Source organism: Bactrocera dorsalis, chromosome 5 (genome assembly GCF_023373825.1).
Source record: "Bactrocera dorsalis isolate Fly_Bdor chromosome 5, ASM2337382v1, whole genome shotgun sequence".
Taxonomy (NCBI): Eukaryota; Metazoa; Arthropoda; class Insecta; order Diptera; family Tephritidae; genus Bactrocera; species Bactrocera dorsalis.
The window spans coordinates 5679601-5701329 of NC_064307.1; the positions used below are offsets into that span (position 1 = coordinate 5679601).

A 21729-nucleotide genomic window follows, 5' to 3' on the forward strand; every position below is an offset into this window, starting at 1 on the left:
GACATCTGGTAAGATTCCCAACTTAACAGCATGGACGCAAACAGGGCAAGGACCTGTTAAAAGCCCCACAACGGGGAAGAAGCAGACTCTCTTGCTATCAATCTTGGGCCAAAAGGGTTTTGCGACCGCGCAAGTACCTATGGTGGCCCAGAGCTGGCCAAGCTTCAACGAAGCTCAGTTATCGGGGTGTTCAGATACGTGTTCTTTTAAGAACCCAGATTCCCTGAGTCTGATAGCAACTTTTTATAGGGTTATTTGTTCAGTCTATGGGAAGCATAATTCCAAAAGCTAAATATCGACAGATTTAGAAATTGTATACTCTTTTGTGGATCCGTTGAAAAGGAAATGCATTCTAAATCCATTCTATTCCTTAAGGAAATTGTACCACAAACAAATGGAGCAGCCATTGCACAACTTTTACTTTTGAAATTTTGTTATGGCGAAAGACCACGAGCAACTCCATGCGTCTCTGTACGTACCGCGTGTGTGTATGTGTGTACGCTTGTGCGCCTTCACTTTTCCCACAGCAAACGAATGCTTACAGGTTTCGAAACTTTTCCCATGTTTTGAATGTTGACGAACAGTTGTTGCGAGGTTGTTATCATTGTTTGACTAATGTAATTTATGTGCACATACACACATGTGTATGTGTGTGTTTTTGTTTATTTCTTGCAAACAGTTACCATTTTGACAACTTTTGACCACCAAGCAGCTCAGTTGTCACCAACGGCACTGTTAATAAAGTCGAGCAACATAAACCAACGAAACGCTGGCCAACCACTTGAGTAGCCGAATTTCCGACAACGACAACGACAACTACAAACAATTCATACATACATACATACGTCAAGACCATCTGCCGCAAGTTGTGTGCCATAAGTTGATGATTGTTGACCGTTCCACGCAGCTCGCTTCACCGATCTTTCTGTTTGCCTGTTTTAGTTTATATTTAATTGACTACAAACTGTCCATCTTTCCGTCCGTCTCTGTGACCGTTTGCATACATAAATGCATGTGTATAAGTGTGTATGTGCTTTATGGAGATTGTAGCCACCTTGATACGCCCAGCGACCCATGTTTTGGTGGCAAGTAAAAGCAACAACAACAACAAAACTTGTAAAATTAGTTTGAAATTGAGTGGTGTTAAACGTTTGTAATTCACAGATTTTTTTCGTTTTTTCCTCAGTTGTCTATTGTCGTTTGGATAACGCCTGAGTGTGACTCCACACAAGGCGAACGGTCGTAAATATGTATTGGTGCTATGTGGACATATTGCCTTGGTTTGTTCCCATAAACTTCTTGTTGACAAAGGTCATTTGTGTGCGTTTTTCGCCTCCAAGCGTGTTAACTTCTTCCCAGGCCACTTAAAAGTTCAAAGGCTTCGGGTTTTCAGCTATAAATAAGTTATGTACTCTTGGCTTTGTATGTTCGGCGGCATAGAGTCTTATATACATAAATCCATTATCTAATTTTTAATTCAAACAAAATGTGTATTTTCCCATCGTCTAAAGACTTAGCAATATAGTAGAGGTCATGCGAGCCAAGCTGCATCCTTGGCCGGGTTGGGTTCAGTTCCACAAAAGTTCGCAAAAAAGATTTTCTAATTGCAAGTGCTTACTTTCAATAGCTTTCTCAAAGCCTTGTGGAATATCTTACTTACTATAGTCTAATATTTTTCAGAACTGACCACTGTTGGTGGGAGTTGCCAATCCTAAGTAAAATTAGTGAGAGTCTTACATATAGTTAAATAAAAGAAGTCAGGAAGTTTGGTTCTAAGAAGCCTTTTCCTTAAACGGTATCATTTTGTTGAGTCTAATTAGTCCACGGCTGCATGCTTGTTAGAAAAAATAGGTTTTTTTAAACTAAACATTTGATTCCTTTCCAATGTTTCCATTATATTTGAGAATACATTTGCTATCGTAGTTGCGGCGATGAAAAACATTACCCAATACATTCCTTGTAACTTTAGTGTTCAGCTGTTTAGTCGAAGAGAACGAAACCCATATCGTCGTCTTCCTCGGACGCCGACTCAACCTTTTTGGCTTCTTTCTTTTTTCGGCAGAACTTGAAGCAGAGACTGCAGGAGCAGCAACAAATTTGCTGTGGCCCTTGATGATAGCAGCTTCCTTGAAATCCACTTTGGTGGCGGCAGCAATAGCCAACAGATTCTTGGAACCATTGGCCGCACTGTATGATGCCGAAGCTATAGTTGGGTAACCAATCTGTAACGATACGGCTGTCAAATTGACAACACCAGCTTGGAATTTCGCACACAGATCTTCGGGCTCGATGTGCAAGATCTCAGGTGAGAAAGTGGAACCTGTTGCACATGTGCCTTTCTTAAATCTCGGTCTTATGCGGTGTCTTTATTATTTTGTATGTCCAGCTGCTTCATATCTTCCCCCGAGTACGTATATCTTATCCTTAATTTAGTGGGGAATACTGTGACTTTTTTTCTTCTGCACTCTCTTCTTGTCGTTACTGGTCGAATCCCCTTAGTTTCTGCGATTTGATAAATCGGATGGCATTTTCACCATTTTTAAACTGGTTCAGCTTATCGCTCTACCTTATAAGGCAAATCTTTTATTGCTCCGAAGAGTTTTCGTTGGGTCTCACTTTCCTTCGAATATTTGAGCTTTGGTTTAGAGATATTGCAGATGAGACATCCTTTTCTGGAAATAACACTGCGTGCTTTCGTGGATGCGACTAATGTGGAACCTATGTCTCGGTACTTGTTCAGTATGCTATGATAAAGGCTTTTTGATAAATGGCATACGGACTCGCAAAAAGGGTTGTTAAAGTCTATATAACTGTAAAGAAGTAATGAGCTATGCGAAGCTATGAGTATGACTTCATCAGTCACTCAAAATCTTGCAGCTAATTACAAAGCGATTTCATAAGCCAAGGGAATGCAACCAGAAAATATAACTAAATATGTTGGTTATGTTAGACAACAACAGTATGATGGAAAACCAGTGAAAAGCAATCAATGATATGTGTATGAATGTGGGCAGATATATCCACCTTGGACGGTACACCGACGGCGTCTTTGATGAATTGCTCAGAAATGGAGCAGAATTTCAATTAAACGCAAGGTAGGACACACACACATACATACATAAGTGCCTACTAATAAGTATAGGCCTAACCTACACCCACACACAAACACAGTGACGTTGGCAGTTGGGTACCATATATGAAGGCTTGAAATTAATATTGATGCAGATGCTGATTTAGAGATTGAAATAGAAAATTAATCAAATTTCCCGACCAGCAATTAATAGTGACCTACGAGCGTATATAGACACAGTTATCCATATATATGTATGTATAGTGCTGAACATGTGTGTGTCTGTACTCCTGAAAGCCTGTGTGACCAGAGTTAAATCGAGATTGGGCGCTTGTGCGGGCCAAAGAGGCCGACAGCCGACAGCGCGCAGCTTTACAACTCCATTAAGATTGCTGAAGGTGTCAGCAGCTTTAGTTGCAGCTTAAAAAAGAAGGGCAACGGCAAAGAAGAATTCTAATTGAACTCTCAACAGCTCAGCGAATGCCCGTCAACGGCCGCAAAGAAACTAATCACGGCAATCCCGTAGAAAGATGAATGATGATGGAAAACGAAGTTGGTGAAAGATCGAACGACATTACACACACGCACACACACTCGTAAACAATGAGCGCAATATGAGTAAATGGAAAAAGGAGGAATTGAAGTGCGGTACAAAAGTAGGGGGGCGTAGAGGCCGTAAATGAGTTGTGTTGCATGTGTGTGGCCACTCTACTTGGGCGTTAAAGCGTCTTGTAGCGTTTGGTGTGGAGCAGAACAGCGGCTCCAATGGGTCCACTGCGTTCAAGCGGCGCTGAGACTGATGTTTTTTTTCTTTTTAGATATGGGAGCGCCTGCGCATGCGTTCACACATGTGTGGCGGAATGTGCTGGCCCTTGCGGCTATGTGGCACGATAATCAAGTTGAAAGCGTGTTATCGATTGTGTGCCTATTGTTGAGTTTCTTTGTTGCTTAGCAGCGATAATGCTATTGATCGGCTGAAACTGGGTGTGAGGTAAAGCAATTAATTGTTATTGGTATTGTTATTAATTTTCATTACTTTAATATATGTCCCACGGTGGTTCAATATTCTAAGGAGGGATTTTTATTGTTAGTCCTTTCAAAGAGGTCGGAGACTTAAGATTCCTACAACCGCAGAGTTCCTTATATATATCTATGGAGTTTGAGAGAGAAATCAACATAACTGCCGACGGAATTTCATGCTATGTGCAAATCTCGAAATAACGCGACGCATCTTTTAATTTAACTGAAAAATTATTGCTTTTTGCATATTCGTAAACTTCTTATATTATGAAGTATTCAAAACTAAGTATAAAGGCCTCATACTTAACCTCAAATGCCAACATTTCCGACCTTTATGGACACACAAAGCCATCGGCTCACAGCTTGCAACACATTTCTCTTAAACGTAGCACCGACCCGCCTTAATGCACCTCTGCAGCAATGACTTTGTATATGACCATTGCATCTGGGGCGATTAAAGTATTTTATCCCATTGATCTATTGAGCTTTAATTGTTGTTTTCATTTATTTTTAAGTTGTTGATAGATGACTTCAACCTGTGTGTGAACACCGAAGAAGAGTGGACCTGCTCACAAGCAACGTGTTGAGCGCTTGTACTCGTAGCCATGCGTAAATCAGAGCGCATCTGCCTGCTGGTTTGGGCGGAGTGGGGCGCCGGCGAAGGCAAAACAATTAAGCTATTTTCACTAGTTGCGGCATGCGTGTGGCAGGTTCGAAAGCAAAATTATACCATTAAATTATTTGGAAAATTTAATGCATCGGTTGCACCAAGCACCCGAAGCATGTTTGCCCATGCACAGTGATCAACGGTATTGAACGATAGTCGGGTCTACGTAGACGGAACGCACTCAGAGTTTTATACGATCAAGGACTGTAAACACGTTAGCATTCCTCCAGTTTACTTCGGGTACAACAACAGCAATAACAGTGGAATTAACCCGCATCAACTAATCAGATCCTAAAGGCTTTCATCAGTTTCTCATCGAAGATCTTTCATAGAGGTGAACTTCTTTATCCACATATTTCCAGTTGCTTTCATTATTGATTTTCATTGCAGCTTAGTCTCCATTGATCATTATTTCCTATTGTTACTAGAACGTCCTCACTTCTCGGAAGATACTAGGATTATGAAAATTATACGTTGTGTGCATCTACGGCCAGTTCTTCAGCAGTTTATGAGAATATCTAGCATTCAAGTACTTGAAACAAAATCTCCGATCACTTTTAGGCATAACTGTATGACTGCAACTGGGATGCTTTCGTGTAGTACCGTGTGTACATTTAGTCCGCGAGCTCCCGGCTAATGCTAGCCTATTAACAACTTTATGCCGTTACGCCTATAACAATTGTTGGCTGTTTATGAACTCCACGCAACGCTTCTGTTTTTGGCCACTCATCATTTTGTGGATTTTTTATAGCCACAATTAATTACGATCTGTACAGAGGTGAAGAACTACCACTACTTCCACAAGCGTGTGTCTGTATGTGAGTGATGAGAAGCACATTTGAACACACAGACAGACATTTGTGCATCACATTTGTGAATTGCTTTGTAACAGTGTGGAATATACGCACCGTAGATATAGATACTCGTATACTCTCGCGTTAGTGGGCCTGCGGTGCGACAGCGTGAGAATGAACTTAGTGCAGTAATTTGGCTGCCAACAGTATGGGCCACCTGGAAGATCACCGAAACTAGGAAGTATGAGGAAAATGATATAATTTCCATTGGAATAATTGGTTGAATACAAGTTTGAAAACTAATAAGGAGTTTTGCAATAAATTAGTGAACATACAAGGTAAAAGTTATGCCCCAAGTGGACTTTAATCTCAAAATGCGAATTGTAAAAAATATAGAGCAGAAAAACTAAAAAAAAAAATAGATTTATTGATTATGTAAACGAGTTGAGCCAACTTTCATGCAATTGAACTACAAAATACTGGAGTTCCATCGAACTTGTTATAGAACTATTGACATCCACCGTCAGAGAGGCATTTTAGATCTTAACTCTTTGCCTTTAGGCCTGAATATTCTACAATTCACCGGATACGATGATACTATAAGCCGACATTTGGAATAGACCCAAAATAAACAAATCGACCCACTAACTGTTTGTCATCTTCATATCAGTTCGAAGAATGTTGGCTGTTATGGTTTTTTAAGATGATATTGTGTAATACGAACAGTTCAGCCGGAAAAATAAAACATCTCCATAACTCCTTTGAATTTTTAAGATAATGTCTATGTATATTTTTTATTGATGACAGCTTCAGTAATTTCGCATTCTACCCATTTTAAATGAGATGATGATGATAATGGAAGCAACGAAGTCAGCCTTGAAACTCAACGGCTGCTATTGCTAAAGTCTAAGTGTAGTACGAGGGATGACTTGACGCTTCGAATATGTCGTAACTAGCAAAGGGAATAAACGGTGTGCTCGTTTGTGCCCTCGGCCAGATTGTCTTAAGCGGTTACAGCAAACACCAAGAAATATATGTAAATAATCGATAATATAGAATGTAGCCGAACATCGATAAAGGGGACCAAATGATCCACCGGAGCTCTTGTAAATTTAGTTAATCGTCCGTTTCGAATACCAAAATATTTTTATTTAAATGTTTTGCTTTAAATTTTAATTCTAGCGTGTTATTTGAATTTATTTATAACTTTAAATGCACTATATTCAATCTGAAGCTCTAATTTAATTTGTGAATTTCATTTTAGCAAAATATATGTGGCTATAAAAGGCATTCCATAGCGGGGTTTTAAAAGTGCTGTACCCACACCTTCTTCTTTATTGTACTCACATACCGCCTGTGTATTTAACCATTTTAAGCACAATAATGATATTTAGAATAAAATACTGTCTAATTAGGGTCGATATGGCAGGACATCGTAGAATAAATCAGTAGGAAAGGGCTAAGTTCGGTTGCAACCAAACATTTATACGCTATATAACCATACACTAACCGACATAATCGACACATATATAGTTTGTTAGAAAAACCCAAATCATTATCTGTATTCGTATATGGGAGTAGGGGTAGTATCGACACGATTTTATCTATTAACTATTATCATGTCCCATAATAAGAAATGTTCCCAAGGTTTCATTAAGGCACTTCACATACAATCACCAATAACATGGAGTAAAGTCAACCGGATGTCCGATAATTCTGATATTAGTTATATGGGAGCTAGGTCGAGTTTTTGTCCAATTTTATTCATTTTATCTACAAAGATACATTGTTATGTGTAAAATATGCACTGTAATTTTCATTAAGATAGCTCTAATATTGCCCGATATATGTTGTATAAAGTCGAAACTCTTTATATTAGTTATATAGGAGCTCAGGGAAGTATTGACACGATTCAACCCATATTCGTTGCGCAGAATTATTATTATGAGGAAAGAATTTTCTATGAATGTAAAATATATATCTCATATACTGACCGATATTTTCGGTCAAAAGTCAAGTCTAGATACTGGGGCTCGGTACCTAGGGGCTTGAATACTTTTGTGGGATTTTGACATCTACGAATTCGTAATACTTTTGTACTAAGAAACCCGTATACCAAGTTTCATTAAGATATCTGGATGCTGGATACTGGATGAATCTCTTCAAGTAGCTCTGAACGATTTGTCACCGTTGTTCAGGCGAAAGTCTTTCCATGATGAAATGCCAAACAACACTGAACAAAACTAACATGACAGCTTGGCACAATTTCTTCAAAAAAAAGGCTGTTGAAAAAAGTACCCCCACTTACTTAAAAAATGTCTCCAAAGAGTTCATGTTTTGTGATTCGGTAATAAGCTACAAATTTCGAATAAGTTTCATTGTGTTATCAGAATCGAAGCAAATCCCGCAAAAACGTGATTTTATTAGATCTAAAAACTGGTAGGTCTTTGAATGGAGAACACATAGAAAAAAATTGATAGTAATTGAAACATTTTCTACAAAAAATTTGAAAAATTTAGTTTTAAAAGGTATAGTATTTGAGATATTTGTTATTCCTATTTGTTATTTCTATTCTATGCATCATATTTTTACTCAAGTTACAGTTTGCGCGGACGTACGTCTCCCTGATAATTTAAATATTTAACCCTATATATATCTAACTTAGTTTTGAGTGCTACATGCAAGAGTATAAAAAATGTTGAACAAATAATTTATCTAAGATTTTGTATTTCTAACCAAATTTCGTTGGAAATGTTGGAAAAGGCTTACCTTGATTCAGTTTTATTAAAAATAAAAGCCTACGAGTGGTACAATGCCTTTAAAGACGGTCGAGAGATCGTAGAAGACATGTCTTGTTCTTGGCGACCTTCGACCTGGGAAGGATGTGAACCTTGAAGATCGTCAGGTAGGTGTAAGTGATGGCAAGAGAGCTCGACATCTCATGCGAGTCCGTTTGCATGATTTTGGTGCATGTTTTGGATATGAAACGCGTTCTTGCTTGACTCGTCCCGATAAAGCTGAATTCTTTACAAATATAGTACCGTAAACAGGTTTCTTTGGACACGCGTGATCGTGCGAATTCCGATCTCACATTCGTGAAGAGCATTATTACTGCCGGTGAGACATAGGTTTATGAGTTTGACATGCAAACAAGTCAACAATCATCGGAATGAAACCAGTTTTCAGTCAATAGAAGAGATTAAACTAAATCTGGTTGGGATTACTCAGAAGGCAACAAAATAAATATTGTTGAATAATTAAATATTTTGCGTTTTGTTTACAATTTCAGGGTACTTTTATATATATTTTTTAACTTTCTCTCCATTTAAATGAAACGATTCAAAAATCTATGCAAAATAGTTTTTTTAAGAATTTGCTTTTTTTATGCCACCACGTTCACCTAAGGGTTAAAAGTGTTTTGAAATTGCTTGCGCTGCTGCAAATGCTTGCGGTAAAAATTGCCGAAATTTGCAATTAAATTGCTGGCAACAGTTTGCTAGCGTCACCAAAGCCGCTGCGACCACAAACAAAAATGTCAGAACGAAGCAGCTCACACACACACACACACCTGTATACATATGTATGTATGTACCTGTAACTGTGCAAACGCACATGTATGCGTTATTTCGTTTAATGCAAATGCAATTACTGAAATTCTCATTTTATTTAAACCGCAATTGCGAGGTGGACCGATGCCACAGCAACAAAAACAAACACATACACAAATGTTTAAGTATGTATGTGTGTATTTAATATACATTCGTGCTGAACACGAAGAGTTTAAGCGAGAATTTAAATTAGCCATTTGTGCAACACTCGAGGTCACTTCGAAAATTGATTGATTCGAAAATGTGTTAAGGTGTTATAATTAACTCCAATCTCTACGAGGAAGTGATTCCTGAAATCTCACCGCAAATATGCATGTGCGTATACCGATTTGTGTATGCGTGTGTGTGCGAATATGGAAAGATTTTGCTGTTCTTAACCACACACAATTGTCATTGGTTGCATGCCACAAGACACACAGCACTTTGTTGCACGTTGCTGACATTTCTTCTATAGCACTCAGACGCACACAAAGGCATGAATTTACTTAACTACCTCGGTCACATATTGTGACACAATCGAACACCAACAGCTCATTCTTAACAAATCAAATGTCATATATGTTTGTACGTTTATGTGCTTGTACTGAGAATTTTACTGATTATTATGTAATTGGATTTTGGGTGCAACTAAAAAAATTTCAGCACTTCTGTGGTCATGTCCTTTAAAAGAGAGAAAAGCGAGCTAAGGAGAATAAGAAATCTTTCTTTTTCCTGAATAAACTTGTGTTGCACGAAAGTGTTGTTACTTAATTCAACCAGTACTTCCCGTGAACGACTACCATAATTAGTATATATTGTGGTTATCATTATTTTTAATAGAGGAGCAGTGACCTGCAGTTTGCTTAAGAACAAGTGGACAAATGTACTTTTTTATGGGCGGACTACAAGAAAATAAATCGCGCATAAGTTCTTCTTTATTGGCATAGACATCGGTTATGCTGTGATGGCCGAGTTTACAGCAGCGTGCCATTCGTTCTCCCTTTTCGCTATTTGGCGCCAATTGAAGATTGCAAGTGTAGCCTGCTCTTCTCCACTAGGTCTTTCCAACGGAGTAGAGGTCTTCCGTAGCCGCTGTCTCTTTTTCGCTGAACTTTGCAATTTCCTGGCGTTATGCTTTCACTGACATTCAGCAGGTGGGAGCAGTGCTCCGTCCATATTTTAAGTATACTCCAGGCATCAGTCACTAAATCACCTCTGAGGGTTCTACAAGAAAATACGCAGGCCTTGAAACCTTCTGCTAGTTGCCGCATCTTTTCGTAGAATTTTCGAGCAGTAACCTTGTCGACCAGATTGTCAATCTCTTCGTACTCACGAATTTCAGGATCTCGAAGCGTGTGCACTTCTGAAACATTGTAGACGTTTCTTCTGTTTATCACAACATGATCGATCTGTTTAGTGGTTTTTCCTTCCGCAGACAACCAGCTAGCTTGATGAATTTTCCTATGCTGGAAGCTAGTACACAAGATAACCATATTTTAAGGCTGCGACAAAGTCGATAAGGCACTTTCTTTTCCCTCTTCCGTCGTTCCTGGGGAAATTCAACGATATTTTGAAGCACTTCCTTCCCAATTAAAGGACAGAACATTCCAGGTGCATGCTCTTAAATCGTAATCTTTAACACATTTGCAGTGGTCTTCATAAAAAGAGGCGTCGCTTATACGAGGCAGTTTTGATATTTTTCATTGGATTTTTTCTACATCGCGGGTACAACCCTGGGGAGAGAAAAGTTAGGTTAGGTAAATAGGCTGATATTCATGAGACCACAAATAATCCCACTTGGACTACTTATGGATCAGAAAGACCGTCGTATATCTAGAAAGCGCCTAGATCCCGCCACAAATTTATTGAGCTGGCTAATATCTACTCTAGCCAATTCGCCGGTTCTCTAGAAAGTATGACAACCAAGTTGCTTTAACCTTAGTCTGCCGAAAGTGGGCAGTGAAGGGTAAAGTATCTAGTTGTTTCCACCTCATCCTCCTCCCTGACAAGTTGAGTCCTCCAAAATTTTTAGCCACACCGCGTGAGTGAAAGTAATCTTTTTCTCAGGGTTTTATATATGAAGTATTCCTTATGTATTTCAGTTGACCTTTTTAAATTACGAGGGCTGTCCGATAAATAGCCGACCTCAACGTGAAGCTAGCGGCACATCTGAAAAAAAAGTTTCTACTTCAAATTGTGCATATTATAATAGCTACTCGCCAAAATTTCAGAAATTTATCTTGCGCAATTATCTGTTGACAGTCGTTTTTGTGAGTCTATTTCCGTGATTTCCCCAAAATGGAAAAAATTGAATATCGAACTGTAATTAAATTTTTATTTTTGAAAGGCATTACGCCTTCACAAATCAAAGATGAGTTGGACTCTTTGTATGGTGACTCTGCACCATCGTTTAAAACCGTACAATTTTGGACAGCTGAATTTAAACGTGGTCGCAGGAGCTTGGAAGATGATGAACGTCCTGGGCGTCCAAAAACTGTAACCACTAACGATAACATCGCTAAAGTTCATCAATTGGTACTAGGCGACCGCCGGATTAAAGTTAGAGAAATAGCTGAGATTATGAAGATGTCAAAAGAAACTGTTTGTCACATATTAAACCAAGATTTGGGCATGAGAAAGCTGTCCGCGCGTTGGGTGCCGCGTTTGCTTACGCTAGACCACAAACGTGCGCGCATGAACATTTCCAGCGCTCTGTTGGCTCAGTTTAGAGGCAATAAGACCGAGTTTTGGCGCCGATTGATAACTGTAGACGAAACTTGGATTCATCATTATACGCCCGAAACAAAAATCCAATCTAAACAGTGGATTGAAAAGGGGGAACCAGCCCCAAAAAAACCTAAAGCTGTGTATTCGGCTGGGAAAGTGATGGCGAGTGTTTTTTGGGACAGCCATGGAATTATTTTTATCGACTATCTTGAAAAAGGAAAAACTATAACAGGAGCATACTACGCATCATTATTGGACAAGCTAAAGGAAGAAATTTCGAAAAATCGGCCACATTTGCAAAAAAAGAAAGTCTTGTTCCACCAAGACAACGCACCATCTCACACCTCAACAGTCGCCATGGCGAAAATCCACGAATTGCGGTTCGAACTGCTTGACAAAGACGCCAAGTACTATTTGGAAGGGTTGCAGAGATGGGAGCATCGCTGGGAGAAGTGTGTGGAGTTACAAGGAGACTATGTAGAAAAATAAAAAAAAAATTTTGAAAAAGTCGCGTGCATCATGGTTAGGTCGGTTATTTATCGGACAGCCCTCGTATTTATGGAATTTATTTAATGAACCGTCGAATGCTTTCGTGAAGATAAAAAAATTCTTAGTAACCAGATAGACTTCTAAATAATAATCCACTCACCTTGTTTTTGTGAAACAATTATCTGCATTGAAACCGTCCAATAACTTATTCAAGAACACTACCTAACCTAACTTGACTAAATCCTACATACATCTCTCATATCCAACATTATTCATCATACATCTCCTTACCAAGCCTACATTAGCATATTTTCAACTAAAAACTAAAACTAACCCCCTTGCTGGACTTTTTTGTAGATTCCTTAGTGCGTCACTAAGCTTAAAGTACGTGACCGTTAAGCTGAACAATATTCCAATCAAGAAGAATGAAAACTCAACCAAGCGACATGAAATTTTAATATCTGGCTTAAATTGCACTCCTCTTCTAGTGAAATTTCGAGAGCATTAGTGTTATGCTAATAACAGTAAATACTTGACAGACGAAAGACGCGTGTATTTAAGTGCATTTTTGTTGGTTCCATTAAATTACCGCTTGAAATGGCCACAAAAATGCCGTCAATTATTTTATTTTTGCGGTCACTTTAGTGCACACATGACATCTACGCACTCGAGTAGCTAAAACTTTGCCGCAGAGATGAACGCGTTGCGAAATATTCGACAATCCCGATGAGTGCTTGCGGAAGTCCCGAAGCAAAACTAAAATTTAAACTACAACATACTCGTATGGTGACACTTTTTATCGCAGTTACCTTTCTTCACACACTTTGCTCGAATCCCGAAACTCAAATGAAACTCAGCGGCACCATCTCAAATACCTATAGAACAGTTAGGGGAGCACATCCTTAGCGTAGACACATACTTGTACATATGTATCCCATCCGGCGGGCACGCACGTGGCTTTGAGTGCTCACATTCAGTGAGTTTACACCAAAGTCGCTTGGACATTTTTTCCGCTCTTAATTTTTGGAATTTCGTGCAACGCGTGCGGTTTTCGGATATTGCCTCACCGAGCTTCCGCAGCACCTAGACTTCGCACGCAAGCTCGGTCGCTCCGCACCATGAACGCCTTTGGCCAGCACTTCAATCGACTAACCGCTCCCGTTCCGAATGCTTGAATGCACCACAACGATGGCTCAGCAGCATAAATTTTTAATAGTTGTGTGCGTAACGTTCGTTATGCATTGGGACATTTGCCAAAAATACGAGCTCTTTTGCGGCTTTGGCTTGCAGTTATGTAGTGTCTTGCTAGTTGTTGGCTGGCATCGCCGGTCTGAACGGTCTTGGCTCGATTGCTGGCTCACTGGCACACGCAACCGCAAGGAGATTTATGATGTCGACTATTGCCAGAGAGCTGAAGTTTATACTCGTGGCACACGAGTACTAATGCGTATGGGGAGGTGCGTAAGTGCTCGAGCGTACTTGCACTTGTGCATGTGTATGTTTATAGCGGCTTGTGTGATCATTTTGTAAATCCACTGTATTAAAGTGGGGTTATCTTAACTAAATAGGTCCGTTTTGATATAAACAATTAAAGTGAAAGAGGATAACAGGGATGCAACTTAGCGTAGGAGCGCATCTTTCAGTTAACATAACGGAGGCGATGATATCAAAGTCTAGTTCTAGTACTACAAGATTTAATTTAATAAGACTTGATCTTAAAAAGAATATGGAATAAGTTTTGACTCTCTTAGTGAAATAACTCTCCCGCGAATAGGAGACCGACTTGGAAAGAGCGGCTAAAAATGTTCGGAGTTTTCATCCGTCAGTAGAACGATTCATCAGTGTCTGTTGTTGAATCCGACATGGAGAAGGCGGATAAGATTACCCGGAGCTTGTATGGATTCAGACGCAAAAATGGAAATTTGTTATAAATTTATTCCGTTGTTCTCTAGCGCTGGACATATGGCCTCTGCCTAAGTTTAAGAAGCGTTGGTCTACAGCTTGCTCCTGCGCGAACAAAGAGTCGTCCCAATCGCGATTTGGCTCCCACTCACTGTTGACAGTCATAACTTCGAAGTCGTAGAGAATTTCGTCTACCTTAGAATCAATACTAACACCAAAAACAATGTCAGCCTCAAAATCCAATGCAGAATAAATATTGCTAACAGGTGCTACTTCGGACTGAGTAGGCAATTGAGAAGTAAAGTCCTCTCTCGGTGAACAAAAACAAAACTCTATAAGTCACTCATTATTCACGTCATGCTATAGGGTGCAAAGGCAAGGTCGTTGACAAAATCTGATGAGTCGACATTAGGAGTTTTCGAGAGAAAGGTTCTGTGAAAGATTTATGATCCTTTGCGCGTTGACCACGGCGAATTCGATGGAACGATGAGCTATATGAGATATACGAGGACATTGGCATAGTTCAGCGAATTAAAAGACAGCGGCTGTGCTGGCTAGGTCATGTCGACCGAATGGACCAAAACCTTCCAGCTCGGAAAGTATTCGACGCAGTACACACTGCCGGAAGCAAAGGAAGAAGAAGACCTCTACTCTGTTGGAGAGATCAGTAGGAGAAGGACTTGGCAGCACTTGGTATCTCGAATCGGCGCCAAATTGCTAAAAGAAGAAGCGATTGGCGCGCTGTTGTTAACCCGGCTGTAGCCGCGTAAGCGGTGTCTACTCAATTAAAGAGAAGAAGATTTCAAAACAATCGATATTTAGTTTATTTTAGTTTCCAAAAACCGGCCTTTTTAGGCTATCACATTAGGTGTGTCCTTTAAAATAGATATTCAGGAGCTTCAGACTCGCAATGAATCGGCGTTCTCTGCTGTTCTAGTGAGATCCGTATTGACATTTGTAACAGCATCGTCCTTGTGACCTAACCTAAAATAATTGGTGTTGCTAGAATGAACTAGGAACCACAACCACTCACCAAAAAAGATGTAAAAATTCAATAAGTTGCAAATTAAGAAACAGCTGGCATATACGTTAGCTTTTGGGCTGCCTTGAAGTCGACGGTAATATAGCAAATGTGAAGCTCGCAGCAAAAAAGTATTCAGCAAAGCATAGAGATCTTTTAAAGCTATCTTCGATCTAAAACGACAAATAAATGTAAGTTTTACGCAAAAAGTCATAATTCACCGACGCCGGCACCGACATATGTATGTAAGTTAATGTGCATGTATGAGAATGTTGAGTGAAATTTAGCTCGAAAAGCATAAATTACACGGCAGCAACTACAAATGTGACAATAACAATTTGTTTGTTTAATTTTTCAGCATTTTTTTACTTTTCGGCTTGCGGCGGGCCGAAAATGATCGTACCTTCTGCGCAGCGTGTACTTTACTGTGTTTATGTTGTATTCACACTAAATTTCCCACCGTTTATAAATGAACACACGTCGCTGCCCATGTTTGTACCTGCTGTGGGCATTAAGGCGGCGCGGCGACCACCAGGTGCGAACGCTCTCAAATATTGTCTCGCGCTGCTGCGCACTTTTGGCGGCGTTTTGCCATATTTTTTAATTTGCAAATTCGTCATGTTGCCACATTGACAATGCCACATCAGACAAAACCACACACACATACACATATATTATGTCAAAAGAGTTGGTTTCGGTGGTTTGATGTGTCGTCGTTGGTGCAACTGATAAAATTGCTGCGAATATGCAGATGTAAACACACACAAACTCACACTTATGTGGACAACAGCGCCACGCCAGAGACAATGAAAAATGTTAATGACTTTAAATGTGAATTCGAATGCGGCCGAAAGCATTAAAATGCGAAAGCAAAAAGCCGCCAGCGTTGAAAACCCTACAATTTAACTTGTCGCTGATTAAAATCGCCCTAAACTTTTGGTGAATGAATTACCGCAATGCAATTACAAAATTGCGGCGTATGCGTATGTGACCCCCAAGTGCATAGTATGCACGTGTATGTGTGAGTGTGCTTAATGTGGCAAAAACGTTTACATAAACACATATTTGTAATTAGCAGACGAAAACACGTAAGCCTTGCTTTGCGGTTTCATTTAACGGTCCGCTGAAAGCATTTACTAAGCGCTTATTTACACTTACACACACAAACACATATATAGATAAATATATAACAAATAACGGGTGATTTTTTTGAGGTTAGGATTTTCATGCATTAGTATTTGACAGATCACGTGGGATTTCAGACATGGTGTCAAAGAGAAAGATGCTCAGTATGCTTTGACATTTCATCATGAATAGACTTACTAACGAGCAACGCTTGCAAATCATTGAATTTTATTACCAAAATCAGTGTTCGGTTCGAAATGTTTTTTATCGACAAATTTTGTTCAGCGATGAGGCTCATTTCTGGTTGAATGGCTACGTAAATAAGCAAAATTGCCGCATTTGGGGTGAAGAGCAACCAGAAGCCGTTCAAGAACTGCCCATGCATCCCGAAAAATGCACTGTTTGGTGTGGTTTGTACGCTGGTGGAATCATTGGACCGTATTTTTTCAAAGATGCTGTTGGACGCAACGTTACGGTGAATGGCGATCGCTATCGTTCGATGCTAACAAACTTTTTGTTGCCAAAAATGGAAGAACTGAACTTGGTTGACATGTGGTTTCAACAAGATGGCGCTACATGCCACACAGCTCGCGATTCTATGGCCATTTTGAGGGAAAACTTCGGACAACAATTCATCTCAAGAAATGGACCCGTAAGTTGGCCACCAAGATCATGCGATTTAACGCCTTTAGACTATTTTTTGTGGGGCTACGTCAAGTCTAAAGTCTACAGAAATAAGCCAGCAACTATTCCAGCTTTGGAAGACAACATTTCCGAAGAAATTCGGGCTATTCCGGCCGAAATGCTCGAAAAAGTTGCCCAAAATTGGACTTTCCGAATGGACCACCTAAGACGCAGCCGCGGTCAACATTTAAATGAAATTATCTTCAAAAAGTAAATGTCATGAACCAATCTAACGTTTCAAATAAAGAACCGATGAGATTTTGCAAATTTTATGCGTTTTTTTTTTTTAAAAAAGTTATCAAGCTCTTAAAAAATCACCCTTTATTAAGAAGCCAACTATTAGTTATAATTTTCTTTAATTTAAATGGAAATTAGCAAATACATTTCTTCCGAGTTAAAAATAAGATCGGCATGTTCAAATCGGATTTTTCAACACGCCAATAACAACGCTACAAACATGTTTTTAAATAAAACAAAAACGGTTTGGGATATCAATGAAAATCTTTATTTCTGTGAAAGTAAATTCGATGCAATTATGTATGGAACTCGATTTCATTTTCATGGCCACCACGAGCACGCTCACAGCAGTCCAGACGCTGAACCCAGTTTTCGACGGTATTCAAGCATAAATTGGCAGATACTGATATTCGTATAATCGTCGCTGGCTTGTTGGCAAAGACCACAGACTTAACGTAGGCCCACAGGAAATAGTCTAACGGTGAAGTCCCACGACCGAGGGGTCCAATTGCCATTTCGTGAGATAACACGTTAACCAAACTTTTTTCAATAAATCGATTGTGACATTCGCTGTGTGGTTTATGGCGCCATCTTGTTGGAACCACATATTGTCCAAGTCCATATCATCCAATTCGGGTCAAAAATATTCGGTTGTCATTGAGCGGTAGTGATTCGCATTCACAGTAACGTGACGGTCTTGATCATAACGTCTGCTAAACCGGACCCAACCGGGATGCAATGGTGACTTATGGAGTCGTGTGGATTGATGCCTGACCAATAACGCATACATATTTTGCTTACGAGGGCTGCTATATATATTTCTGGCCTAATAATGAAAATAGGCATATTTAGCCACGAAAATGGTTTTTTTTTCGTTGGATTTGGCTCGTCTTGGAAGACTCACACGGTCGATTGCTGTTTTGTTTCGGGCTCATACGCATAGATCCATGATTCGTCACCTGTGATGATCTTATTAACGTCTTTTGAATCACCGTGAACGTATTTTTTAAGCATTTCTTAACACCAATCCACACGAGCCCTTTTTTGAGCGATTGCCAAATTGTGCGGGATCCAACGAGAACAAACCTTGTTCAAGCAATATCGAATGAATGCCGGTGGAAGAAATGCATAGGCATGCCTCTATCTGAAGGTATGTTACATGACGGTCTTGCATTATCAGTTCACGTACGGCATCGATGTTTTCTGGCACAACGGCTGTTTTTGGACGACCTTCACCGAATTCGTCTTTCAGCGAGCGTCGGCCACGATTGAATTCGTTGTACCAGATTTTCACAGTGCTATAGGATGGTGCTTCATAGCCATACAAAGATTTTAGTTCATCGATGCACTCTTGTTGTGACAATCCACGTCGAAAGTTGTGAAAAATGATCGCACGAAAATGTTCACGAGTTAATTCCATTTTTTGGCCGAGATGAATTTTTTAATTCCCTGTAAATAAAACAATTCACGATTAAATGACAAAACGTTCTGAGTGATGTTATGCTAAAAAATTTTAAACTTTCCAATGGAAATGTCAGATTGCACCTGGCAACACTTAGTGTTGCCTACGTCAGAGATACCTGCTAGCTGCTGTTCCGCGCAATTCACGAACATACGACGATTGTAGTGGTCAAGCGCCTTAAGTCAATTTGATCTTGTTAGGATGAGAACAAGATTTTTTTTGCAAAATTCGTTAAAATGACGTCACAGAGATGCTCAACGCTTGAGAACGACGAGTGAGAGACTAATTTGGGTCTTCCTCAATCTATTTTGTAAAACTACCCTTTAAAGTAGTCTCTCTCCTCTATTTGAAAAAGAAAAATATGGCAGCTGCGGCATCATTACAGTGCGCTACAAAGTAAAAATCGCCAAAATCATAAAAAAAAACGTCTAAGCTTAGGACAGACAAAGAAAGTAATGAATACAGCTAAAAATTTGGTCACACTCCACTATAATAAAAAATTTGACAATTGGACTCTCTCAACCCGCGAAATTTTAAAATTACCGTTATTTTTTGAGCACATCGAAAATCTTTCTAAATTCACTAGATTATTTCCTTTTAAAACAGATAGGCCAATGGTATGAATAGGACTATAATTTTTGAAACCCACAGATGCCTTTTATTAGGACACCGAAGCCGAAAGTATCTTGTTAAGAGTTTTAATGAAATTAAGTGGTCATCTGTTTGTCTAATAAAGTGGTCTGTTGTTAAAAAGAAAAAATAGCTCAATTAGGTCAATAGCCACTAAATAATACAAAATGTGTTGTTTTATCCTGTTTAACTTTCTGTCATATATAATATCTCGGGGAATATATTATATATGGCATCTTGACGAAAATAGGACTACGATACGACAATATGTTAGATAATTCTTATAAAATATATTATGCATGATCCATTTGCGATTGCTGAACTGAAATATTGCACATCTTTAACCTGCTTACGTGGTCACTTAAGAATCCTTAATGGATTTTCATTTTGATAATTTCCGCGTAAGTTTTTGTATGCGTTGTCTTCCTGACCACAGCGTTTTCTGCAAAAAGAGAACAGGAAACTGCTTGTCCGCCAAACAGCTGCCATTCATCCAGACTGCACGTGAATGGATACAAAAGCTGGAGGTGGGACAAGATTGCCGTTAAGTTGGGTGCAGTAGACGTCGGAGCAATGAAAAGTTCGAACACTTGCGATTGCAAGGAACTGAAAGGAATTCAAAAGGATAACTGTAGAGCTACGCCGCACAATTCGATGATGGTGCAAAAACCCCAAAGGCTTCGCTGGTTTGCTGGTTCGCTGATCAAAAGCGGGTTGCGAGGTGTAAGCTGCGGCCAACCATTGAAATGAATTGAATTAAATCCAAAGAAGAATTGCGCTGTCAGTGGCTGCGGCGCACATTTCGACCAATCTTGGTCAGTTTGCGGAACTAAGTGGATACCGTAGCACATGTATGTGCGCTGGAGCGCCAGGTGAGCTTCGTGTGTGTGTGTGCGCGCGCTTCTTGGCCACTTCATTTGGCACTTTGTTTGTTTGTCTGGCGTAGAAGCTCCGCATAGTCAGCAATAAATTTCGCTGCGCCACACTATCTCAGCCAACTTAAAGTTGCTATTTTCATTTTATGAGCCATGAATAACCGCACAATTTCGATGTAAACAAATTTATTTATCGTGTACTCACATTCGCAATTTGGCAATCGGCTGCCTGAAGGACCAGCGAACACTTGAAGAAGGCTGCGCATGAGGCTTGGGCCGGGGCTGGTGGGCGGGCAAACTGTGGAAATTGTTGAAAAACAATTCAGAAATAATTTATGTGCACAAAGTGTGGAAGTAGCAAGAGAAATGTGTAGCAGCAAATGCACAGGTAAGATAAAGCGTGGCGCCAGTGTAAATCAGCAGAGAAAGCGAGACATTCAAGTGTGTGTGTGTGTCTATTTTGTTGAAGGACATTTTGATAAATTTCGAGGGCGTCGAAGGTAAACAGAAAACCGCAAAACTATCTACTCGTATTGCAAAGTTTCTTTGGATTGCCAGCCAACTGCAAAGGGTGGCACACAATGTCGCAGCGGGCGCCGGGCCGTGGCAAGTGCGCAAGGACAGACACTGTGAATGGCAGTGGGTATTGTTGTGCTAATTGCGCTAGACGTCAGCAATTCTTTTGTAAATTTCAGAAAATTTTACACAAAACGAACAATAGCCAGTCCACAACGGTAAACAATGTGACAGTAAATGACGGAGACGTGCGCGCACCTGTGCTGTGTGTGTGCGTATGTGCGGTTGTGTGTGTGTGCGACTGTGAAGTTATTCTACCTTGCGGCGAAACTAATGTTTACATAACACTGATATGAATTTAATTTTCACAACATAATCAACGATGTTTTGGCAAAATATTTGTCGCCATTGAACAAATTAAATAAATATTTATAATTTGAATTGAGCTAAAATATTATCTCTGACATTTTGCTCAGTCGTTTTAGGTTTCAACCTTAAATTAAGAGTTAACGCTGTTAAATTATTGAAAAGTTATTTATTTCCATAAAATATTTTGTGAAGAAGTCTAAAGTAATTTGAAGCCACGTAGTTCTTTACAGGCACTTTTTAACGCATTAAGTCCAGGTTAGCTCAGATGGCTGATCAAAGATGGTACGTTAACTACTATATGTAGTCCTTTGTGAGGTCATAGAGAAGAAGAACTCCTGTGTTCGAACTTATAAATTAACAAAACGCTTGGAGCGAATACAAATTAGCACAGGCGCTTAATTTCGGTGGAATATCTGAAGGTATGCGCACCCAAGTGTTCAAGTCTTGACCTTCCAAACGCCAGACAGTCAAGAAGGAGGTGGTGAGTTGTTTCCACCTTTCTTTCTTCCATACAGCTTCTGCGGATTGCGTCTGGTAGGATTCCCAGCCTTACT

At 39.7% G+C, this 21729-nt stretch overlaps 1 protein-coding gene across 1 annotated transcript in view; it reads left to right on the forward strand.

Moving 5' to 3' along the window:
- Positions 1 to 21729, forward strand: part of LOC105226437 (ATP synthase subunit b, mitochondrial) — a 459686-nt gene that overhangs the window by 211008 nt on the left and 226949 nt on the right. The window lies entirely within an intron of this gene.